General features: G+C 41.5%; 1 protein-coding gene and 1 long non-coding RNA gene across 9 annotated transcripts in view; one reads left to right on the forward strand and one right to left on the reverse strand.

The window, feature by feature from the left end:
* The window catches only part of PLS3 (plastin 3), a 92,326-nt gene extending 82,438 nt beyond the window's left edge, over positions 1-9,888 (reverse strand). For 2 of the 5 annotated variants that reach the window (XM_002720237.5, XM_051827279.2), the window contains exon 1: positions 9,741-9,888. The gene's annotated coding sequence lies outside the window, so the exon portion shown is untranslated. Of the gene's footprint in view, positions 1-9,091; positions 9,689-9,740 lie in introns of those variants that run through there. The other 3 variants (XM_051827280.2, XM_070066620.1, XM_070066623.1) reach the window with 3 other exon arrangements.
* Positions 4,042-21,733, forward strand: part of LOC127484884 (uncharacterized) — a 239,703-nt gene continuing 222,011 nt past the window's right edge. For all 4 annotated transcript variants that reach the window (XR_011385375.1, XR_011385374.1, XR_011385377.1 and 1 more), the window contains exons 1-2: positions 4,042-9,036; positions 17,733-17,904. This is a non-coding gene — a long non-coding RNA (uncharacterized lncRNA). The remainder of the gene's footprint in view (positions 9,037-17,732; positions 17,905-21,733) is intronic.

The following is a 21,733-nucleotide window of genomic DNA, read 5'->3' on the forward strand; positions in this document are numbered from 1 at the left end:
CTTTCAAATTAATAAATAAATCTTTTAAAAAAAGACACAAGGCAAATGTTCCAAACTGTGCTTAAAAAATCAATACAAATAAAATTTATTTTTAAAAATGGCAAAGCCATTGGAACTCATATGCTAACACTGATTCTTTGTAATCCATAAGCTGTACTTTGGAAATTTATATTCATTAAATAAAAGTTTTTTTAAAAAAATAGTGTGTGCATGATCCTTCTGAGAAAAATAAGAAGGTGGTGAGAATGTGTCGTTGAGTCAGACAACTCTTCCACATCATTTCTGGGTCATCATAGTGTTCTTAGTGAGGTTACTGAACCAGAGAAAGGAGAAAAATATCAAAGAAGGGTCCTGTAAAGCAGCTTGGGATAAGGCACAAACTACATGGCAGCATCAGAATTTTTTTTTAATCAGTATCAGACCAATATTTAATATTTAATTGTTTAAGCAGCCTGAAATATAAAACTTTGACTCTAACTATAGTTTATTGAGTGATAGCAAAGTAACATGGGAAACCAATAGCCAGAGATAAAACAGCCAATCAACAAATGGTTATTTAACCAACTACAGGATTTTAAGTTTTCTTACGGACACACACTTTGAATACCAGAACTGAGTTTTATAGCAATCTAAAATATAAAGAGTACTTAAAAACAAACCTGTCTCTCTCCTCCCCTTTAATGGTTTATTTCAAAAAACAGAACTTCCTATGATTGTACACCCTACAGCATTCAACTTCTTCCTGCTTTACACCTGTTAACTAGATCAGAGGAAACCAAAACATTTCCAAGACATATACCTGACCTAACTAAACCAGTTCCAGTTTAGAATCAAGCATAATATAATACACTACATGAAGAATGGCCTTTTGTTTAAGGCAATGTTTGAATTTCAGAGATTGTTAAAGGAATTCATTTTTAAAACAATCTTGGCAATTTCTTGTCTTATAATCATAGAGCTGTATAATGACTTTTTGCCCAAGAATTTTCACTAAAGCATTACCTAGAAGGTATGGAAAAACTTAAATGTCCAACAACCTATAATTAGTGAAATAAATTATGAAACATCCATTATTTAGAATATTATATATTTAATTAAAAAAATCAATTCCAATTTTAAAAATGTTTTTCTCTACATATTTAATATGTATATAGGAAATAAACAGACAAAAATATGAGCAAGTAACATAATTGAGCACTTTTTATTTTCTTTTTGTTTAAAATAGATTTATTTATTTATTTAGTTGAAAGAGATATAGAGAGACAGGGAGAGACAGAGAGGGATCTTCCAGCCACTGGTTCATTCCCCAAATGGCCCCAGCATCCAGGGCTGGGCCAGGCTGAAGCCAGGGGCTTTCTGGCTCTCCCACATAGGTGGCAGGGGCCCAAACACTCAGGCCATCTTCTACTGCTTTCCTAGCTGCATTATCAGGGAGCTGGATCAAAAGTGGAGCAGTGAGAACATAAAAAGGAGCCCATATGAGATTCTGGTGTCACAGGCAGAGGACTTACCTGATAGGCCACAAAGCTGGCCCTCTATTTTTCTTCATTATAACCTATTTTATGGTTTCCTCTAATTTCTACACTAATCTTATATTTTCTAACCTATAGTGAAGTGATTAAAAATATCTTAAGTATGCACCACTTCAGACACTTTCCCAGTAGATGAACTATTTAATACACATTGAATATTATAGCAACAAGATGTGCCCCAGAAACCCTTTCATGTCGTTTCCACTTTTATACAAACACTTTGCAGTGTATATTGGTAATTCTCTCTCATCTGAAATACAAGGCCCAAAATATCAAAAAGAACAAAAAGAAATGGCAAAAATGGCAGTAATAAGCAAATTAATAAATAGAGGAAAGAAGCTTAAAACTCACATTTGGCAATGAAAGACAGTGTATTATTCCTCAGTGTCAACAGCAGAATGTTAATGTGAACACAACACTATGCAATTAGAGAAGATAATGTAGAACTCTATAATCACTATTTAAAGCTAATATACTGTCCTAACAAACTGCATTTGATAGAAAGTACAATTTTTATATTATTTATATGTATATATATTTTTTAAAGATTTTATTTTATTTATTTGACAGGAAGAGTTACAGAGAAAGGTAGAGCCAGAGAGAGAGGTCTTCCATCTGTTGGTTTACTCCCCAGATGGCCGCAACAGCCGGAGCTGCGTCTATCTGAAGTCAAGAGCCAGGAGCTTCTTCCGGGTCTCCCACATGGTGCAGGGGCCCAAGGACTTGGGCCGTCTTCTACTGCTTTCCCAGGCCACAGCAGAGAGCTGGATCGGAAGAGGAGCAGTCGGGACTAGAACCGGCGCCCATATGGGATATCGGCGCTTCAGGCCAGGGCATTAACCCGCTGAGCCACAGCGCCTACCCCCTATTATTTTTAAATATTATATAAAATCATATAGATACATAGGTGTATATATACTCCTGTGTGTATCACAGCTTAAAAGAATCACAGCTATATTTTCAATGGATGGTTTACAAAGATTACACAATTGATAGATGGTAAAATGTAAAAAAATATTTTGCTACTCAATCTTTTAAAGAAGAAGTGGTAGAAATAAGGGTCAGACTTTACAAAAAAAAATCATTTCTACTAGCAAAATGAACTTGCTTGTCAGAATTGGTCACATAACAGATTTTTTAAAAAATCATTTAACTCAGGGCTTTCTGTTTATTTGTAAGTACTACCACTTGACAAATATTTTAACAAACGTTATTCATTATAATTTTAACTAACAAAATTTTTAAAAATATGATAATTGAAAGAATGAGTTATAGAACCATTATATAATTGGCAAGATGAGAATAAATTTGAAAATTAATTCTGAGGTCGGCATTGTGGTATAGCATGTTAAGCTGCCATCTTCAGCACCAACATCCCATATGGACACCAGTTTGAGTCCTGGCTGCTCCATTTCTGATCCAGCTCCTTGCTAATGCACCTGGGAAAGCAGTGTAAGATGGCCCAAGTGTTTGGGCTCCCGTTGCCTACATGGGAGACCTGGAAGAAGCTCCTGGATCCTGCCTAGCCCAGTACAGGCTGTTGTGGCCATCTGGGGTTTGAAGCAGTGGATGGACAATCTCTCTCTCTCTCTCTCTCTGGGGTTTGAAGCAGTGGATGGACAATCTCTCTCTCTCTCTCTCTCTCTCTCTCTCTTTTTCTCTCTCTTTCCCTCTCTGTCTGTAACTCTGCTTTCAAATAAATAAATCTTAAAAAAAAACTAATTCCAAGTTAACAATTTTGAGGGTGACAGTTGAAATTTACCTGAGAACTTTGAAATAAAGATTTACATAAGCCTCCCACACTTTCTATGTTACTGATGGCAGAGCACTGAGATACATAGATGATCGCCTCCATTATGCACTTTTCCATAACTGCACATTGTCCTCTTTCAGACTGCAATAATGAGGATAAACACTCGATTTTTTTGTGAGCAATTTTACATAAAACAGGCAATCACAAAATGAAGAATGAAGTAGTATAAGCCAACAACTACCAGTGAAGACCAAAACACTCAGTAGTTTAAAAAGAGAAGAAACACCATCAAATGAATGGCTTTAACAAGTTACTTTGGACTATACTTGAGGGATGGAATATAAGAAAGTATCACATGCAGGCCGGCGCCGCGGCTCACTAGGCTAATCCTCCGCCTAGCGGCGCCGGCACACCAGGTTCTAGTCCCGGTCGGGGCGCCGGATTCTGTCCCGGTTGCCCCTCTTCCAGGCCAGCTCTCTGCTGTGGCCAGGGAGTGCAGTGGAGGATGGCCCAGGTGCTTGGGCCCTGCACCCCATGGGAGACCAGGAAAAGCACCTGGCTCCTGGCTCCTGCCATCGGATCAGCACGGTGCGCCGGCCGCAGCGCGCCGGCCGCGGCAGCCATTGGAGGGTGAACCAACGGCAAAGGAAGACCTTTCTCTCTGTCTCTCTCTCTCTCACTGTCCACTCTGCCTGTCAAAAAATAAAAAAAAAATAAATAAATTAAAACAACAAAAAAAAAGAAAGTATCACATGCAGGTGTTTGGGTTTTTTTAAGTAACCATTTCTCTTTTCACATTATATATGGCTTTATTTCTCCTTTCCTTGTAGAAATTGGCTAGTTGGAGAACATTTACAGACAAGTCAAACACAGCAAGACTTAAGTGATGAAATTCTGCCATTTCTATAAACTCTTGTGAAAGCCAAGGTGTTTCTATGATATACTACTGCGGTACTTTGAATGTACATAGCACCTGCTCACGAAGAGCCATGGCTTCACAAAGCTCACTTAGCCTTTCAGAATGCCTATAAAATACATATTTTGGAAAAAGATGGAAATAAAGTGAAATCCAGATATAACCACAGAGAAATTTCAATGATTTCCCTAAGATGACCTACCTCTCCAGATTGCAGAGGACTAAAAGACTCTGGATTCCATGCTCAATGTCTTTTCCAATAAACAATACTACCTCTTTATTGTCAAACTGCCAACCTTTCAACAAAACTTAAGCGCTCTCATATTGTAAAACCAGTAGGTCTAATACACCAAAAATCCTTGTCAATGAATGATATAAATAGTACCTCTAAATTTTAAAGAACTACCTTAGTCATGGAATATGCCACTGATGGTTCCCAGATAGTCCCCAATTTAACAACAAGGTGTTTAACTTGCTTCAATATAACTGCATCATCATTTGGCAAACACACTGATAAATGCCTATATAACTGAAATAAGCCAGTTTGTAAGTATTTGAAAAAATACCAGCAAACAAGAAATCTTGATCCATAACCTCATTTAATAAATGAGAAAATGGATGATGTCTAGCACATATAGGTCTTCAACGTTAGTTGTCAATATAATAATTTAAGTGATTTTCTTAAGGCCAAACTATGAGTTGGTGGCAAAACATCTAGAATCTAGTTCTTCTGAAACCAAGTCCATCATACTTCCCTCCTTATTTTCACATAACATCAATGCTTCTTCACCCCTAAAACAGCTTAGACTCACTAATATTTGTCTTTCAAATGCTAAGAACAAGACAAAATTCGGTCTTATTAAATTTATTATGAATCTTTTGAAACTGTCTCACCTCCATAACTAAAATAAATCAGCCCAAGTATGATCAGACCTTCTAAAACAATTTCATGAACAGACATTTTTTGTAACTTTAACCAAAGCTCTCTCATAACTAAAAACAGCTAGTCGTGACCACTGGCATCTAAAAGAGTTTCCAACGTTGTAATGCATCCAAAAAGCTTTCAAAATCTCCAACACATTGAACATACATTATAGCATATCACTCTCCAAAATAATTATGCAGATTCAAAACATGACCCAGCTGTTTTCTTCTAAACTAAGTCTTATTACTTTCACAGATTAAAAATTTCCCCCCGATCACTTTTCACTAAAATAAAAATTGCTATAGTATAAAATGATTCTAAAAACAGATACTTAAGTTGTCATGTACTGACAAATGTTCATTTTCAACTTTTGTTTTATTTCAGCTACTTGTGTAATCTTTACCAAATAACAAAAACAAGAAACAATCTGGCATACACACACACACACACACACTCCACCTAGATTACACAAAGTAAAGCAAAATAGTAAATTCAAGAATTATCACGTGTGCCAAGAGTATTATGTCAGTAAATTCTGTGAAAGCCAATTAGACATAATGCCTAAAACAGAATATGGAATAATGGCAAGTAGACTTTTTTTTCTTTATCAGTTTTACCAAAAAGAATCACTTTAGTGCTTAATCACCATGGCCTTTTCTTTTCACCAACACTAGTACTGTTTGCCTAGGAGCAAAATTTCATTGGGCTTCTGATAGAACCCTGGATACTGACATTCTGCCAGTATAAATAGTCACAGTAAAGTCTAACACGCATTTGTAGAAGAGACTTAATGTCCTCCCCCCCAAATTATTCCTCACTAGTTCTAATTAATCCTTTAATCCCAAATGTCATAAGCCTAGTCAGTTTTTACAATTGAATCTAAATAGCATCAGACTAGAGACTGGACCTCAATGCTGATCGTATGAAATGAAGGCAGGGCATAATTTACCAGGCAAAGAAAGGGGTTGATACCCAGCTAGATCTAACAGCAGAAATTAAGAATTAGATTCACAGCACTCTAATTTTAGTGAAACTTTGGGTTCATTGGATTATCCCACTAAAAAAAATGAAGTCAGCAATTTTGAGGGTGGTTGTAATTGAATAGGCATCCCAAGACAATGAAATGCTGTGGACTAGAGCCTAGTGATGATTCTGTGTTGGCATGAGTTCATATTATTTTAAAAAGAGAACTTACCTCACTACCACTATAACCTACTTAGATAGTGCTCCTCCCCTTTTTTGAGGTTAAACAGTTATTAAGACTTCAATCTAAAATTATATTATCACCTCACTTCCACTAGGGGGGTCTATCTACCAGTGTGGTTAACTCTAGTAACTCAGGTGCAGCTTAAATTCACTTCTAGCTAACCTGTGCTAAAAGGCTAACCTGGGGGTCAGAATTCTGTGTTTTAAGGAAGCTCTTCCCTTGAGGTTTAGAAAACAATGGGACAGCAAGAAAATGGAGTCATTCAGAAGTTGTTAGAGCAAACAAAGGATTTTTTAAAAAATATTTATTATTTATTTGAAAGGCAGTGTTACAGAGAGGCAGAGGCAGACAGAGAGAAAGGTCTTACATCTGCTGGTTCACTCCCCAGATAGCTGGAATGGTCCAAAGCCAGGCCCCAGGAGTTTCTTCTGGGTCTCCCACGCGGGTGCAGGGGCCCAAGGACTTGGGCCATCTTCCACTGCTTTCCTAGGCCATAGCAGAGAGTTGGACTGGAAGTGGAGCAGCTGGGACTCAAACTGGCGCCCATTGGGATGCCGGCACAGCAGTCTGGGGCTCTAACCCACCGCGCCACAGCACCAGCCCCAACAAAGGATTTTTTGACTAAAAAAAAATACCAAGCCAAAATCTCTTAAATAGTCCCAGTTTCATTTTTATAGCTTCTGCCCTATTTGTTTTCAAGGTTAAATATGCATCAACCAGATGCATTTTTGCAAATAAGTAAAGCTTTTAAACTCCTGACCTCAGAGATACCTCTACCTGTTTGTATACTCTGCAATATATCATCTGAATGGCAAAAATTGCCACATTTTTCCTAGCACAACCTTAACTTGAGCCTCATGGGTGGGTGCAGGTCAATCTGGGAAAGTTGTTTTGGTGTCTCCTCAGTATTCTACCAAACCATCAGCAGGTAAAACTCCAACGAATTCCATTTATTAAATTTAGTGTTCAGTTTTGGTGTGTGATTTCTAACCCAATTAGTTCCAAACCACAAATAATTGATGGTTAATTTTAGTTAAGACATTATGCACCGCTTTCAAGTAGATGTCTAATATAGATAATGGTACAATTAAAATATAGGCCAGACCAAGGAATATGGACAGAGACTGATTTTTTTAGCATTAGCTTTTGGGATATGGCTTCAAAATCTAGCTTTTACAAATCAAACAAGGGGCCGCACTGGCGCTGTAGAATAGTAAGTTAAGCCTACGCCTCTGGCAATCCAATATGGGCACCGGTTTGTGTCCCAGCTGCTTCTCTTCCAATCCAGCTCCCTGCTAACGGTTCTGGGAAAGCCTCGGAGGATGGTCCAAGTGCTAGGGTCCCTGCACCCACGTGGGAGACTCAGAAGAACCTCCTGGCTCTGGGGTTTGGCCTGGCCCAGCTCTGACCATTGCAGCCTTTTCGGAAGTGAACCAGCCGATGGAAGACCTCTCTGTCTCTCTGCCATTCAAATAAAATAAATAAATCTTTCAAAAAAAAAAAAAAGAAAGAAAGAAAGAAAGAAAGAAAGAAAGAAAGAAAGAAAGAAAGAAAGAAAGAAATGGGGCATGAGTAAAAGGATTTTCCTAGAAAATAATTAGGGATTTTCTTAGAAAATAATTAGTAAGATATTTTTGAAATCCAGAAAAGTCTAAGGAAGGGAAACAGGGAAGAAACATGTTCCAGCACAAACCTATTTCAAACCTTATTTTAAAAAAAAAAAAATGATGCTGTTATTATTTTGGAAAAAATCCAGCGCCAAATTCACTTTCTGTTTCCCTCATCTAAATCCAAGCAGAATTCCCTTGAGTCCAGGCTAGTTTCACTCCCCCCAACCCCCCCCCCCTTTTTTTTGGTCGCAGTAGTTTTTGGAACAAGGGCCTCAGCCGTCACATTCCAGTTTTAAAGTCAAAAGACGTCATGTGACCATCACCCCAGGGGCATCAGAGATTTGGGGCACGTGATGTCAATTGGCATGTGTGGGGCTGTGGCCACTTAGTAGGAATGCACTGTGTAACTGCATCTCCAGGATGTAGTTTAGGCTCCCAAATACACTGAGACATCCCGTAAAGTGAGGTGAATGCTTACTCCTCAGTCATTTTTCATGCCACTTTTCTACCTACTGTGGCCAAGCAGACTTCCCCTGTCTCATGCCATATTACAGGCCAGGCGCCCCTAGCATCTCTTCTGTCTGACCCTAAGTGGGGAGGCTCTCCAACCCTCTTAGTTCCAGGCTCAATCTTTTGCACCTTTAGATAAGTTGCGCAGATCAGGTTAGAAGTAAGCAGCGTCGCGGATGGCAAGTGTCAGATAGTATATTAACCCCGCTCCACCTCTCGGGCTAGGATCCTCTCCCGCCCTGGAACCCGGCGGTCGCAGTCGCCAGCACACTGGAGCGACGGCGGCGGCGGCAACAACTTGGGGACTGGCGAGCAGCCAGGGCGGGGGTGGTCGGCGGCCCCCGGCCGCTCATTAGAGCGCCTAAGTACTGCGGGTGGGGAAAAGTAAACACGGGCAAGTGCAGCTGTGCCGAGGCAGGGGGATATTACCCCCGCCCACCGCCCCTGCGGCTCTGCCCTCCCAGGGAGCCGGGACTGGTTCCCGGGCTTCCGCAGCCAGGACCGCGCTCTCCGAGCGGCAGAGCCCAAAGCGCTGAGGAGGAAGCAGAGACACAGGGCCCGGGGACGGGGAGAGAACGGAAAGGTACTGCCCTACTGGTCCGGGGATGTTCTGCTACTAAAAGCAAAAAAGTGCTTACTCATACGGAGACGCGGTGCGATCCGACGCTCGGGGTAATGGCCAGAGTGGGAAGCCGGGGGAGGACAGGCAACCTGACCCTGGTTCCTTTCCGAGGCCACGGCACCTTCACCCCCTCTGAGAGCCCAGGGGTCGGCGTGAGCCCGCCAGGTCACCCGAGGCGGCCTCGCGGGCTGTGGGCTCAGGGATTTCCTGAGTCCAGGCGGGAGGAGGAGGAGGAGGTGGCAATAGCTGGCGAAGGACGGCAAAGGGAAGTTAGGCGCTGGGCTTCCACTTAGGGGCCGCAGCCGCGGAAGGGGATCAGGGGTAGGGTTGGCGTCAGGACTCCAGCCCAAGGCTGGCAGTAACAGCAACTAGTGAGAAAGCCGGCTCTTCTGAAGTGAGGGGCAGAAAAAACTGCGGCGGGTAGTGGTGGGGAGCCCTGTATCTCTGCCACCCATCCCGGTTGGGAAGGGTCGCCTGGGCGCCCAAGGGCTCCACTTAAAGTTTTTCGGGCTCGCTCTCTCTCTGTCTCTCCACCTCCACGGCCCCCCAGGGCTAGGCACGCTCCTGCTGAGGTTCCGGGAGATGCTCTCTCCCGGGGACCCACTCCTGCCCACGCCCAGGAGTCCCGCTCCCCTGGTACCCGCCAGTGGCTGCAAAGCACTTACGTAAAGTCGCAGAGTCTCCGGTCTGGCCCGACAGCCTCCGACCGACGCACTCAGACAACTTCTGCTCCTTGGAATCTTTGCAGCTGCGGCTCTAAAGCCAGCGCTCCCTCCCCTCCTTCCAGCCCCCTCCGCCCCACGGCCGCCGCCATTGGCTCGGGTGGTGCTAGCGGTCGGCCCTGGGAACCAGGAAGGGGATTGGACCACGAGCCTGTCACTTCAGCTGGGTGGGGAGCTAGGAGAATTGGCACGGGGATGGGCACCCGAGAGTGATGGGAACTGTAACTGCGGCAGGGAGCGCAGACTGTTCCCTGGTGCCTGCTTCTTCCCTCCCTACCTGGGCTAAAAAGCAATTAGAAGTCCACAGAATGTGACTTGGAGGACATGTTGGAGAAATCTTGTGGAATACATAGAAAGATGGGAATGTGGGAAACAGGAACTTGAACATCACCAATTTAAGACTTGAGGTGGGGGGTACAGTTTCTCCCGCAGTCACTAAGAGAGTCTCGGCACGTGGGGGGACCTTTTTAGTTTCCTGTACTCTGATCAGCCCAGGTGCCAAACGACGCTGAGGGAAACCTCAGCAATCATTCCTTAGGGATAGGCAGAGGGCTGGTCCCTCGTGCCTTTGGCTTCGTGCCAAGTAAATTGTTGACCAAAATCACCTGTCTGGTGTGTTTGTCCGTGTGGAGAGAAGTGGAGGTCGGAGGAGGTGGTGGAAGGAACTTGATTCCACTCATTTGACAGGAAATGGGCATAAGTGCACATTGGGGTTCGCTTAGCACCCGAGAGATCTTGGAGAAATGCTGCTGCTTCCCGGAGTACTACTACTCCTTCTCGGCCCTCAACATGGCCTCCATGTCCCAGCTGACCTCTTTCAATAATACCCTCATAGGTTTTCCCTCCTTATCTGCATTCCAATCCTTTGGCTCACTGAGGTCCAAAATGAGCTCTAAGGGCCAGCGTTTCAGGGATTCCGCAGGATCAGGTCAAGAGATTGGCTTGTTCTGAGACATCTGTAGCAGAAAAATCTAAGCCCTTTCCTGTTCCAGTTGTACCCATCTTGTTCAGGAAGTGTATGCTTGGGAGGTTGTGGAAAAAGGTAAAATTGGTTTACTTATGCCCCATTTTTTTCATGCACTCAAAAAATATGCTAAATGAAGGCAAGCTAAAAAAATTGAATGCTCTTGTAAAGGAACCCCCTACTTCATCTGCTCGCCTTAATTTCCTTAGAGAAATTAATCTAGTCAGTGCCAGGGCTTCTTAAGTGAGGAATGGGTGAGTTCATATACTGCCTAAAGGCTGGAGCAGCAGAGAAGGACTTGGCACTGGGAAGAAGCCTTGTTAAATATTAATTAATGATTAACCAACTGGAAGAACTTATGAAAGGCACAGGAAGGTGAAAAAGAAATAAGAGGGCAATCATGCTTTCAGAAACATTAAATTTCTGTTACGAGGGCTTTTGTACTGGGTCACGCTTGGGTCAGCACAAAAGCACTTATTCCAACACGTTGCTGTTGGATTGAACATGTAGTGCATTGCCCTACACGTTTACAATAGGCTCTAAGAGGACAGTTCTACCTTTCAATAATTGGCTCAAGGTTTGGTGTGGCTTCTGGAATTCTTCCCACAAAATTTGTACATTGTAGAGGGTGCTTCAGTTTTCTACCTTTCATGATGTCTGCCAGTCACCACTGAAGAGCTCCCATCTGCTTTGAACCTTAAATTGTAAACTTAGCAACAAGCATAAAGGCACTCCGCAAGCTAAGTTTTCCAGTGTGGGTATATTTGTTTCAATTACTTCGTGTTTTAGTTTATTTTTCAAGATCTAAAATTTAAGGCATGTCAAAATATTAAGATCCTATGCATATGCTATTCATATTTTCCTGTCTCTTATTCAAAAATCTTAATAGAAGCTTTGATAAAGGTCTTTGTTCATCACTAATACTGATAATTCAATCAAGAAATTCCATTTTAATGGAAGTAAGGTAGCCCCGCCCCCATCCAAAGCCACAGGTGCCCCAGTGATGTAATGGCACTGCTTCTCATTGCCTCAGTAACTTTCCAACAGACAAAAAGGGCCTTAAACACAGAAGCACCTTTTTGGATACTACTTGAGATTCCTGTTGAACAAGCTCAACAATATAATCCTGGTAGAACTCCATTTTAATGAGTACTATTAAGATAGCCGGTTTGATGTAACTAAGCTGCCTTTGTGTTGCTCAAAATCTGAAAGGCCTTTTCAAAGTTTAATATTTTCTTCTGAGAGAGGAGGGTGATATTCAAAGTTCCATTCAAACTGCATTTCTTGTGATCTTTCACCCCATTAATTTAACTCGTATGGGATAATTCGCAAAGTAGCCCAGAGTGGGTCATTTTCTTATCTGTATAGAGGCCTGCACGGATGATCTTCAGGATCCCTTCCAGCTGCTACAGGCAGGCTACAGCCTCAGATTCATCTCACCAGCACCTTGCAGAATGACTGGCACAAAGGAGTTCAGTCGATGTTTGTCAAACTAATGGTTATTTTATGGGTCTATTCTTGTAAAACAACAGCAACCCAAAGCTATGTATAGGTCTCCCAGATGCTGCAAATTGATAACCTAAGAGTTTTCACCTTTTCCATCTTCAGTTTTCAATCTCCGTATTCCTTTGTAATGAATAACTTTAACATCACATTTTTTTTTTTTATTTGAAAGGCAGAGTTATAGAGACAAAAAGGTGGAGAGACAGACAGATGGGTCTTCCATCTGCTAGTTCACTCCCCAAATGGCTGCAACAGCTGGAGCTGGGCTAATCTGAAGCCAGGAGCCAGGAGATTCTTCCGGGCCCCTCAAGTGGATTCAGGGACCCAAGCAGTTGGGCCATCTTCTACTGCTTCCCCAGACCATAGCAGGGAACTGGATCAGAAGTGGAGAAGAAGCTGGGACTCAAACCAGCACCCATATGGGATGCCAGCACTGCAGGCGGGGGCTTAGCCTGCTACACCACAACGCCCGGCGCTGGCCCCTACCTGCGTCACACAATTTTGACAGCATTTCTTTCTGTGCTTAACATCCAAGGAGGCTCTGATTTCCCAATTAGGTTTTATCTGTCTGACCTACCTTTCTTTTTTCCTTTGTACACTCACATCTTCCTTCTCTTTGCTCTTTTTCCTTTGGCCGTGCCTAGTGTTCTCCACAGTCTAGTTCTCAAGTTATGACATGTGTGTAGTCTGAGGTTTTTTTCTGAAATTTTCATAGGGTAAATTGTCAGTTGGTTTTTTCATTTCTTTTTTAAAACCTCCTTTTTATAGTTTAATAAAATGTGGTTGTGTTATGTCAACTTCATATAACAGAAGTAAGAATTAAAGAATCTTGATCAGAGCAGGTGTTGTAGCACCCCAAGCAGATTATGATACCCCTTGGCATGCCCACATCCCATATTGGAGTGCCTGGATGGCCTCCTCTGCTTCTGATCCAGCTTCCTGCTAATATGCACCCTAGGGGGCAGCGTATGATAGGTCAGGCCCTTGGGTCCCTGACACCCACATAGGAGACCCAAATTCATTCCTGGTTCAGCCTTCGTTGTTACAGGCATTTGAGGAGTGAGCCAGCAGATGAAAGCTCACTTGCTCTCACTCTGCCTTACAATTAAATAGAAAAATATAAATAAAGGTGAACTTTGTACAATCTTGATCAATTCAATACTAAATCAGTTTTCTAACCCACCTAAGTGTTTTCTCAGTGTTTAAATGTCCAATTCTGTACCAATCTGATTTGGTAAAATGCTTATTTTATTTATTTCTAGGAACTCTTATATTTTTCTTTCACTTATGGTTTATATGAGAATTTTATTCTATGTTTGTACTGTTTTAGGTTCTTGGATTGATCCTTGATTACTCTGTTCTCAACATGTTGTAACATGAAATTTTGATTCAAATTATGTTATTTTAAAGGTTTCTTTTATCCTTAAAATATTAGTCTTGGAGGAAGGTTTGGTAGACCTAAAAATTCTCAAAATTTTTTGAACAAGAAGATAAAAGTTTGAGCAGTTATTCCCAGTTTTTACTAAGGAATGTTTTTGTGTTCAAAGCCCAAAAATGTACATGTATAACACACGAATGTTAATTCCTTAAATAGATACTTGTCAAATACTTTCCAAGCCTCAGAGGTTACCGTGAATCTGAATGTCTGCTAAGGAAAGCTGATTATCTTACAATGGGTTCTACTAGAGAAATTACTGTTAATGTCCAAGGTAACTTCATATTTTTACTTGTTTAAAGAAATTTAAGACAAAAAAAAATGGAAAAGCGTTTAATAGGATTAAGACTTGGAATCGAGCTTAACCTTCTGTTCTGTAGATCCAGTGGAGGTCACTATCATCACTGGAAATTCTCAAATTTAAAGTGTTTCCCCTAGGTTTATTGTCTGTTAAATATATAATTCATCAACAATATTCTTTTAAATGCCTATTATGTTCTAGTATGGAATTAAGTATTATAAGTAGCATAAAAATGCATAGTTCCAGCACACAAGGAATTAACAGACTGTTACTAATTCAATACAAAATCAACATAAGTGAAATAATGAGAAACATTTCAGGGTAGAATATGTTAGGGATGCCCTAGGAATTTTGAAAAGAATGAGAATGATAGGGCTGAAGCAGTCAGAGAAGGCATTGTGCAATGAGAGGCAAGCTAGGCTTGAAAAGATGGGTAATACTTGATAAGGCTAAAGAGAAATGAAAAACATTCCATTCCTGGGAAGAAAACAAAGAGAAAGCTTCAGGTGAATTTCTGTGATTGTGCTTCTGCTTTGTCATCTGCAAAACAAAAGCTGAGGTCCAGTGATTACATCAACAGGTAAAAAGTTTGCTTGAGATCTCTATTTACTCTATGTACCCATCTAAAAGAAAAAACCCAGTTGGTCCTCCTGTATCCTCCAGTTCTGCATCAGAGGACTCAATTGGGGATGCAAGATATTCGGTAAGGGGTCAGGGGAGAGGAGAGGGATTGCATCCATACTAAACACATACAGATTTTTCTTTCCATTATTATTCCCCAAACAATACAGTATAATAATTGTTTATGTAGCCTTTATGTTGTATCAGGTATGATAAGTCATCTAGAGATAAGTTAAAGCAGAAGGGAGGGTGTGCTTGTTATAGGCATTAGGAGAGTTTGTTCTAACTGCTGATTCACACCCAAATGCCTGCAATAGCTAAGGCTGGGCCAGGCAGAAGCTGGGAGACAGGAACTCCATCCCGGGCTCCCAGGAGTAGCAGGAACCCAAGTATTTGGGCCATGATCAGCTGCCTCCCAGATGCATTAGCAGGAAGCATGGAGTAGCTGAAACTCAAACCAGGCACTGTGTCGGGGATGTGGGCATCCTAAGTGGCAGCCTAACCTGCTCCACCGCAATGCCCACTCCACTATACCATTTTATATAAGGGACTTGAACATCTCTGGATTTTGTTATCTCTGGGAATCCAGGAAACAATCCCTTACGGATACTGAGGGATGAATGTATATTTGTTAAACATACTTTAGAGATCGAAAATATTTGCTAATCTTGTTTTATAACAATTGAAATGCAAGTTACAGAAAGTCTTATTTTGGTTATAATACTTTTGACAGTTACTTTAGATCTAGTCATATTAATACCCTCCGTTTTGAGGTATACATCACTAATTGGCATTTGCTTTTAGAGGAAATATGGATACAGCTGTAACTTACAGGGATGGTCAGGTAGGTGAGCACCTAGTTAATGTATACATCTCGACCATCATTTTGTGCCTCTGGGTTATGCAACATTCTTTTTGGTGAAATATTCAACCTATACGTCTAAAAACTTTAAAAATATTTCATCAGAATATAACTTCAAATATTGGAGGTTTCCCTATGAGAAGCATTTGTTAAAGGTACACTGAAGACCCTTGGAATAAATTGTAGAGGGCATTTCAGAATTCACGAGAATTATTAATAATTCTCCGTACCACTAACCAGGCTCCCCAGATTTTGGTGCATTTAGGAGTGTCTGCCTGTGTGTGTGTGTGTGTGTGTGAGAGAGAGAGAGAGAGAGCGAGAGAAAGAGAATAATTACATGTTAAAAATGCTATCACTATTTATTCTTCCAAGAATGCTCATAGTTAAATATTTGAGTCTGTGTCTACTAAATATGCAAACTGTGACTTTAAAAAGAGAATGACAGTGTTACAACATGGATGAACCCTGAAAACATTATGCTAAGTGAAAGAAGCCAGTTATAAAAGAGCACATACTCTATGATTCCATTTATATGAAATGAACAAAAAGGGAAAATCCACAGAGACAGAAAGTAGATTAGTGGTTGCCTACGGCGAGAGAGGGGGACTAGGAGGAAAATGGGGAGTTTCTGCTAGTGGGTTTGAGGTTTCTTTTAAGGGGGCAATGAAAATCTGCAAAAACAGATTGTGCACAACTTTATAGGCTAAAAATCATTGAATTGCCCCAGTTAAACTGGTAAATGATGATATGTGAAGATCCTAGTAAAGCTGTTATTAAAAAAGAAACTGACTCAATTAGGCTGCTGCTTGAGCACAAGGAAAAACCACACTAATGAGGATAGGACATGTGATGGCAGAACAAGGAGAGAAATGATCTGTAATTGCAGGAGACGAACTAAATCCATAGGAATCAAAAGGGCCTCGGAAGATAAAGTAATAAATAGCTCTTGGTCAGCCTGAGCCCTTGTTTGCTACTGTCTTTAGGAAAAGGACAAAGGATGTCAATTTACCACAAAAGAGATTTAAGTTACACATTACAAAAAAAAAAAAAACACCCCCATTTTAAATGAATCAAATAAGCAATAAATAGCATTTGGATAACAAAATATATATTTCTTTTGATATTTTTGGGAAAGGTTTGGTTCATTTGATCTAAGTATTTAAGTTATGCCATAGTTTCACTAACAACTTGCAGTTATAATGAGAGTTGCACATTGGATCTGCATAACCAAGAGCTTCCTTAGGAAGTGTTAAAGAAAGGTTGAGGATAAGAAGCTTCAGTGTGAATGAATATCATCTATTTGATAATTCAGAGCTAAGAATGCTTTCATTGGTTTGTTTATCTTGTAAACAGGATGGAAAGCTGTCTGTTGGGGCAGGGAGTATTCCCTTTCATACACTGAGCAGCGTTATTGTGGGAGAAAACCCACTTAGTGGATGAAATGGAAGAGGCCTATAACTAAGCTTAACTCAGCTTTTAAAAACTTTAAAAAAGTATTTGAAAGTCCTCTGGAAAGGACATCATGTGAAATGAGATCAGCTTCCAGAGGAATTTTTAAAATGCTTATTAATCTACTTGAAAGGTAGAGAGAAAGAGATCTCCCAGACACTGGTTCACTCCCCAAATGCCTACAACAGCCAGGGTTGGGCCAAGCGGAAGCCAGGAACCCACAACTCCATCCAGGTCTCTTACGTGGGTTGCAGGAGTCCAAGTACTTGAGCCATCATCTGCTGCCTCCCCAGATGCGTTAGCAGGAAGCTGGATTGGGAGTGGAGTAGCCTGGACTGGAACCAGCATTCTGATATGAGATATAGACATCCTTGAAGTGGCTGTGCTATGGTGCTGACCCTTCCAAAGGAAAATTTTAGGTCAGGTGTCAGCATACTTTGTAAGAGGACAGCTAGGAAATATTTTCTGCATACAGGCCATATAGTCTCTGTTATCACTACACAACTGCTGCTGTATGGAAGCAGCCCTAAAAAATGAACAAATGGGCATAGAGGTGTGCCAAGAAAACTTAATTTACAAGGTTGGATGGCAACAGATTAGGCCTGTAGGGTGTACTGGCCAATCCCTATCTAGATCCCTGTGCTTATTCCAGTATGTTCTTGGCGTCTGGATGGAGCCATGTCCTTAAAGGTGTATATCAGAGATGTTTCATGACTGAAGATAAGAAAATAGAAATTAGTACCTTTCCTTTACTACAACCTTAGGTCTTCTCAATCTATTTATTTATTTACACTTGACAGGCAAAGAGAATGAAAGAGAGACAGAGATGCGCAGAAGTCTTCCATCTTCTGATTTACTCCCCAAGAGCCTGTAAGACAGGGCAGGTCCAGCCCAAAGCCAGGAGGTGGGACCTCAATCCAAATCTTCCTTGTGGGTGCAAGAACTTGAGCTATCACCGGATGCCTTCCCAGGGTGAGTACTAGCAGAAAGCTGGACTGGAAGCAGATGGAACTCAAACCCAGCCACTAAGGTATGGCAGGTGGGCCTCCTAAGTGGCATCTTAACTGCTGTGCCAAATGCCCACCCCTTGCTAATTTTTAATATCACACAACTGACAGTTGCTATCTACTCTTTTTGCTTTTTCACCTTTCAAATTTGACTCCAATAATAATGGCAAAATTCTACACGGTGAGGAGGGAGATAAAATGACAACTATTACAACTACCCCTTATTCAGCTGCTTGTAGTAGCAGGTCCACTTTTATTGAATGCTAATAACTTTACTATGAATGGAAGCATTATTGTTCCCATTTTTAGATGAGAAAACTAAGGCCTATGGCATAGTAACTATTTTTTTTAAAAGATTTATTTCTTTGAAAGAGTTACACAGAGAGAGAAGGAGAGGCAGAGAGTGAGAGAGGTCTTCCCTCTGCTGGCTCACTCCCCAACTGGCCATAACTGCTGGAGCTGTGCCGATCCGAAGCCAGGAGCTTCTTCCCGGTCTCTCATGTGGGTGCATGGGCCCAGGGACTTAGGCCATCTTCTACTGCTTTCCCAGGCCATAGCAGAGAGCTAGATCGGATGAGGAGCAGCTGGGACTCGAACCAGCGCCCATATGGGATGCTGGCACTGCAGGCGGCAGCTTTACTCGCTATGCCACAGCGCCGGCCCCATAAGTAACTTTTACCAAGGTCATTTTGCTGCTCATGCAGGAGCTGGAGTGTGTGTACATGTGTGTATGTGTATGTTGGGGAGGGGATAGTTTTGGGGGAATGACTCCATCTCAAGTCTGACTCTACAGCCTGTGATTAGAACCATAGGATTTTACAGGAAAGCATTCACTGTACTTTTATACCCAGAAATAAAGTACAGGAACACTAATGATAAATTTTCCTCCTCACTTCCCTGGAAAATTAGTTAACCCACTGATGGCACGTTTCTTCGATATGCAGTCGTGATTATTACATGCTGTGGTGTGAATGTTTGTTTCCTCCTGAAGTTCACATGCTTAAACATAATCACCAAGGTGATGGTATAGATGGTAGGGGCTTTTGGAGGTGATTAGCTCATGAGGGTGAACCCCTCAGACTACAATTAGTGCCCTGATAAAAGAGGTCCCAGAGAGCTGGAGGACACACAGAAGGAACCATGTGTGGAGGAGAGAGCCCTCCAGATCTGTTGGCACTCTGCTCTTGGACTACCAGCCTCTAGAACTGTGAGAAGTACATTTTTATGGTTTAGAAATTACTCAGTCTGGGGTCACTGCTGTGGCATAGTAGACTAAGCCTCTGCCTGTGGCACCAGCTTCCCATACAGGCAACCAATTCGTGTCTGGGCTGCCCCTCTTCCCATCCAGCTCTCTGCTGTGGCCTGGGAAAGCAGTAGAAGTTGGCCCAAGTGTTTGGGCCCCTGCACCCATGTGGGAGACCCAGAAGAAGCTCCTGATTCCTGGTTTCCAATCAGCCCAGCTCTGGCCATTGTGGACATTTGGGGAGTGAACCAGCGGATGACGACCTTCCCCCACCCCTCCAACCCTACCTCTCAAATAAATAATATAGGGGCCGTTGCAGTGGCGCAGCGGGTTAACGCCCTGGCCTGAAGCACGGCATCCCATATGAGAGCCGGTTCAGGACCCGGCTGCTCCACTTCTGATCCAGCTCTCTGCTATGGCCTGGGAAAGCAGTAGAAGATGGCCCAAGTCCTTGGGCCCCTGCACCCGCGTGGGAGACCCAGAAGAAGCTCCTGGCTCCTGGCTTTGGATCAGTGCAGCTCCGGCCATTGCGGCCAATTGGGGAGTGAACCATCAGATGGAAGACCTCTCTCTCTCCTCTCTGTGTAACTCTGACTTTCAAATAAATAAATAAATAAATAAATAAATAAAAAATATATATAAGAAATTACCCAGTCTAAGGTATTTTATTATAGCAGTACAAACAGACTAAGACATTCTACTCATAGCTCATCTACTGTTAGCTGTGTATAATGGCATGTGTTTATTTGCTGTTTCCTTACTACCACATGGCAGTGTCATGTAATAGTAATGTCACAGTAATAGTAATATCATGTCATAGTGGATTCATGTGATAGCAATTTAAACTAAAGGTAGCAACATAGAACTCTACTTTATATTTTTCCTATGTCCAGGAATAATTATATAGATGTTTCAGTACTGCAAAGGCTAGAAGTAAGGCTGTTTTATCTTCAGTCTATATTCTGCAGGATATTAACATTTAGGATAATTTCAGTGAAAGGTTTAGTTAAACCTGTTGGTTGTTAGAAACCCAAAGATTGTGGTTATTCTGTAGGCACAATATAGAAAGAGTCTTGATTTATCAAAATTTCTAGCTAATAAACTATTATAACTCAATTTGTCCTACATAGTGATTCTGAGTAATGATTACTTAAATAATTATAGAGGGATATTTTAAGAAAATTAAATATGTATTCTAAAATGTTTATAGGGAAAACATCACAAAGCATATGGCTGACATTTCCCTTAATTTTATTTAATATAGGGACTCTCCTAAAGCATCAGATTTATTTAATATATGGTCTCCTAAAACATCAAATTGAAAAAGTAAAATCATTTGATAAAGGGATAGTATTTTTGTATGATAAGAAATGTTATAGACCATCCCACTCATTTTACAGATTGGTAAAACTGAGACCCCACAGGAGCAAAATGATTTGCCCTAAACTTTTCATTCTTTCAAAGTTCTTTTATAAAGTTACTTAAGTAGTTGGCAGTTTAAAGATTATACTTTTTTCTCTGTATGTTTTAATTTTATGTTTAAAATTTGTTCACTTTTTAAATTTGAAGGACAAGAGAGACAGAAATTTCCCATTGCTGGTTTACTCTCTAAATGCTCACAACAGCCAGAGCTGACCCAGGCCGAAGCCAGGAGCCTGCAGCTCAGTCTGAGTCTTCCATGTGGGTGGCAGAGATCCAAACATTAGAGCCATCATCTGCTGTCTCCCAAGGTGTAATAGCAGGAAGCTGGTTTGGAAGCAGAGGAGTCAGTTTTCTAACCAGGCACTCTGATACGGGATGTAGGATTCCCAGTCAGATCCCATATGCACCAAATGTCCATCTCTGTATTTCAGTTTTAAGTGTGGCTTTTCAAATATGCTAGATGGTTATGCTTTCCAGAGACATTGCCATAACTCATGGCGTATAGTTGTGTGGAGTCCCTTCCAGCCATCAGTTTCCTGGAGAAGTGAAGTCAGCGATAGAGTATTGGCTGAGGTCAAATGCAGTTCGGGTGTAAGTGGGTATCCAAAGGCTTGCACCTGCAGAGTTAAGATTCAGGCCAAAACTGACCAAGGCGAACAACCCTTCAAGCAAAGAAGTGCAAAATCTAAGCTTTAGGGATCTAATCCAAGATGAAGACTTGACAAGGGAGTATATTAAATCTGAATGGCATCTCAACAGAGAGAGGGAGGATTAGTTTCAAGACAGTGCCTTTGAAATATCACACAATGCAAAAGGTCCTTTATTTGGACTGCTCTTTGAATCTGCTCTCATTAATGACTCTAATTGTAGAAGATGCAAAATTCACTGCATTATTCCTTGGGAGGTCAGAATAAAATATTCACTTCATTAGTAACAACTCAGTGCCTGCAAAGAGGTCTGTTAGGTCATTCTGTCACATGATTGAAAGGCCTTATTTGTTTTGCTTCCTTAATTCTCCTTTCTCCGTTGCCTTATCTTTGAATATTTAGATCTTGGGGCATTGCTTGCATCCCACATCAGAGTGCAGGTTCGAGTCCAAGCTGTTCTGCTTCCAAGCAGACTTCCTGCT

The sequence above is a fragment of the Oryctolagus cuniculus genome, chromosome X (assembly GCF_964237555.1).
Source record: "Oryctolagus cuniculus chromosome X, mOryCun1.1, whole genome shotgun sequence".
Classification (NCBI taxonomy): Eukaryota; Metazoa; Chordata; class Mammalia; order Lagomorpha; family Leporidae; genus Oryctolagus; species Oryctolagus cuniculus.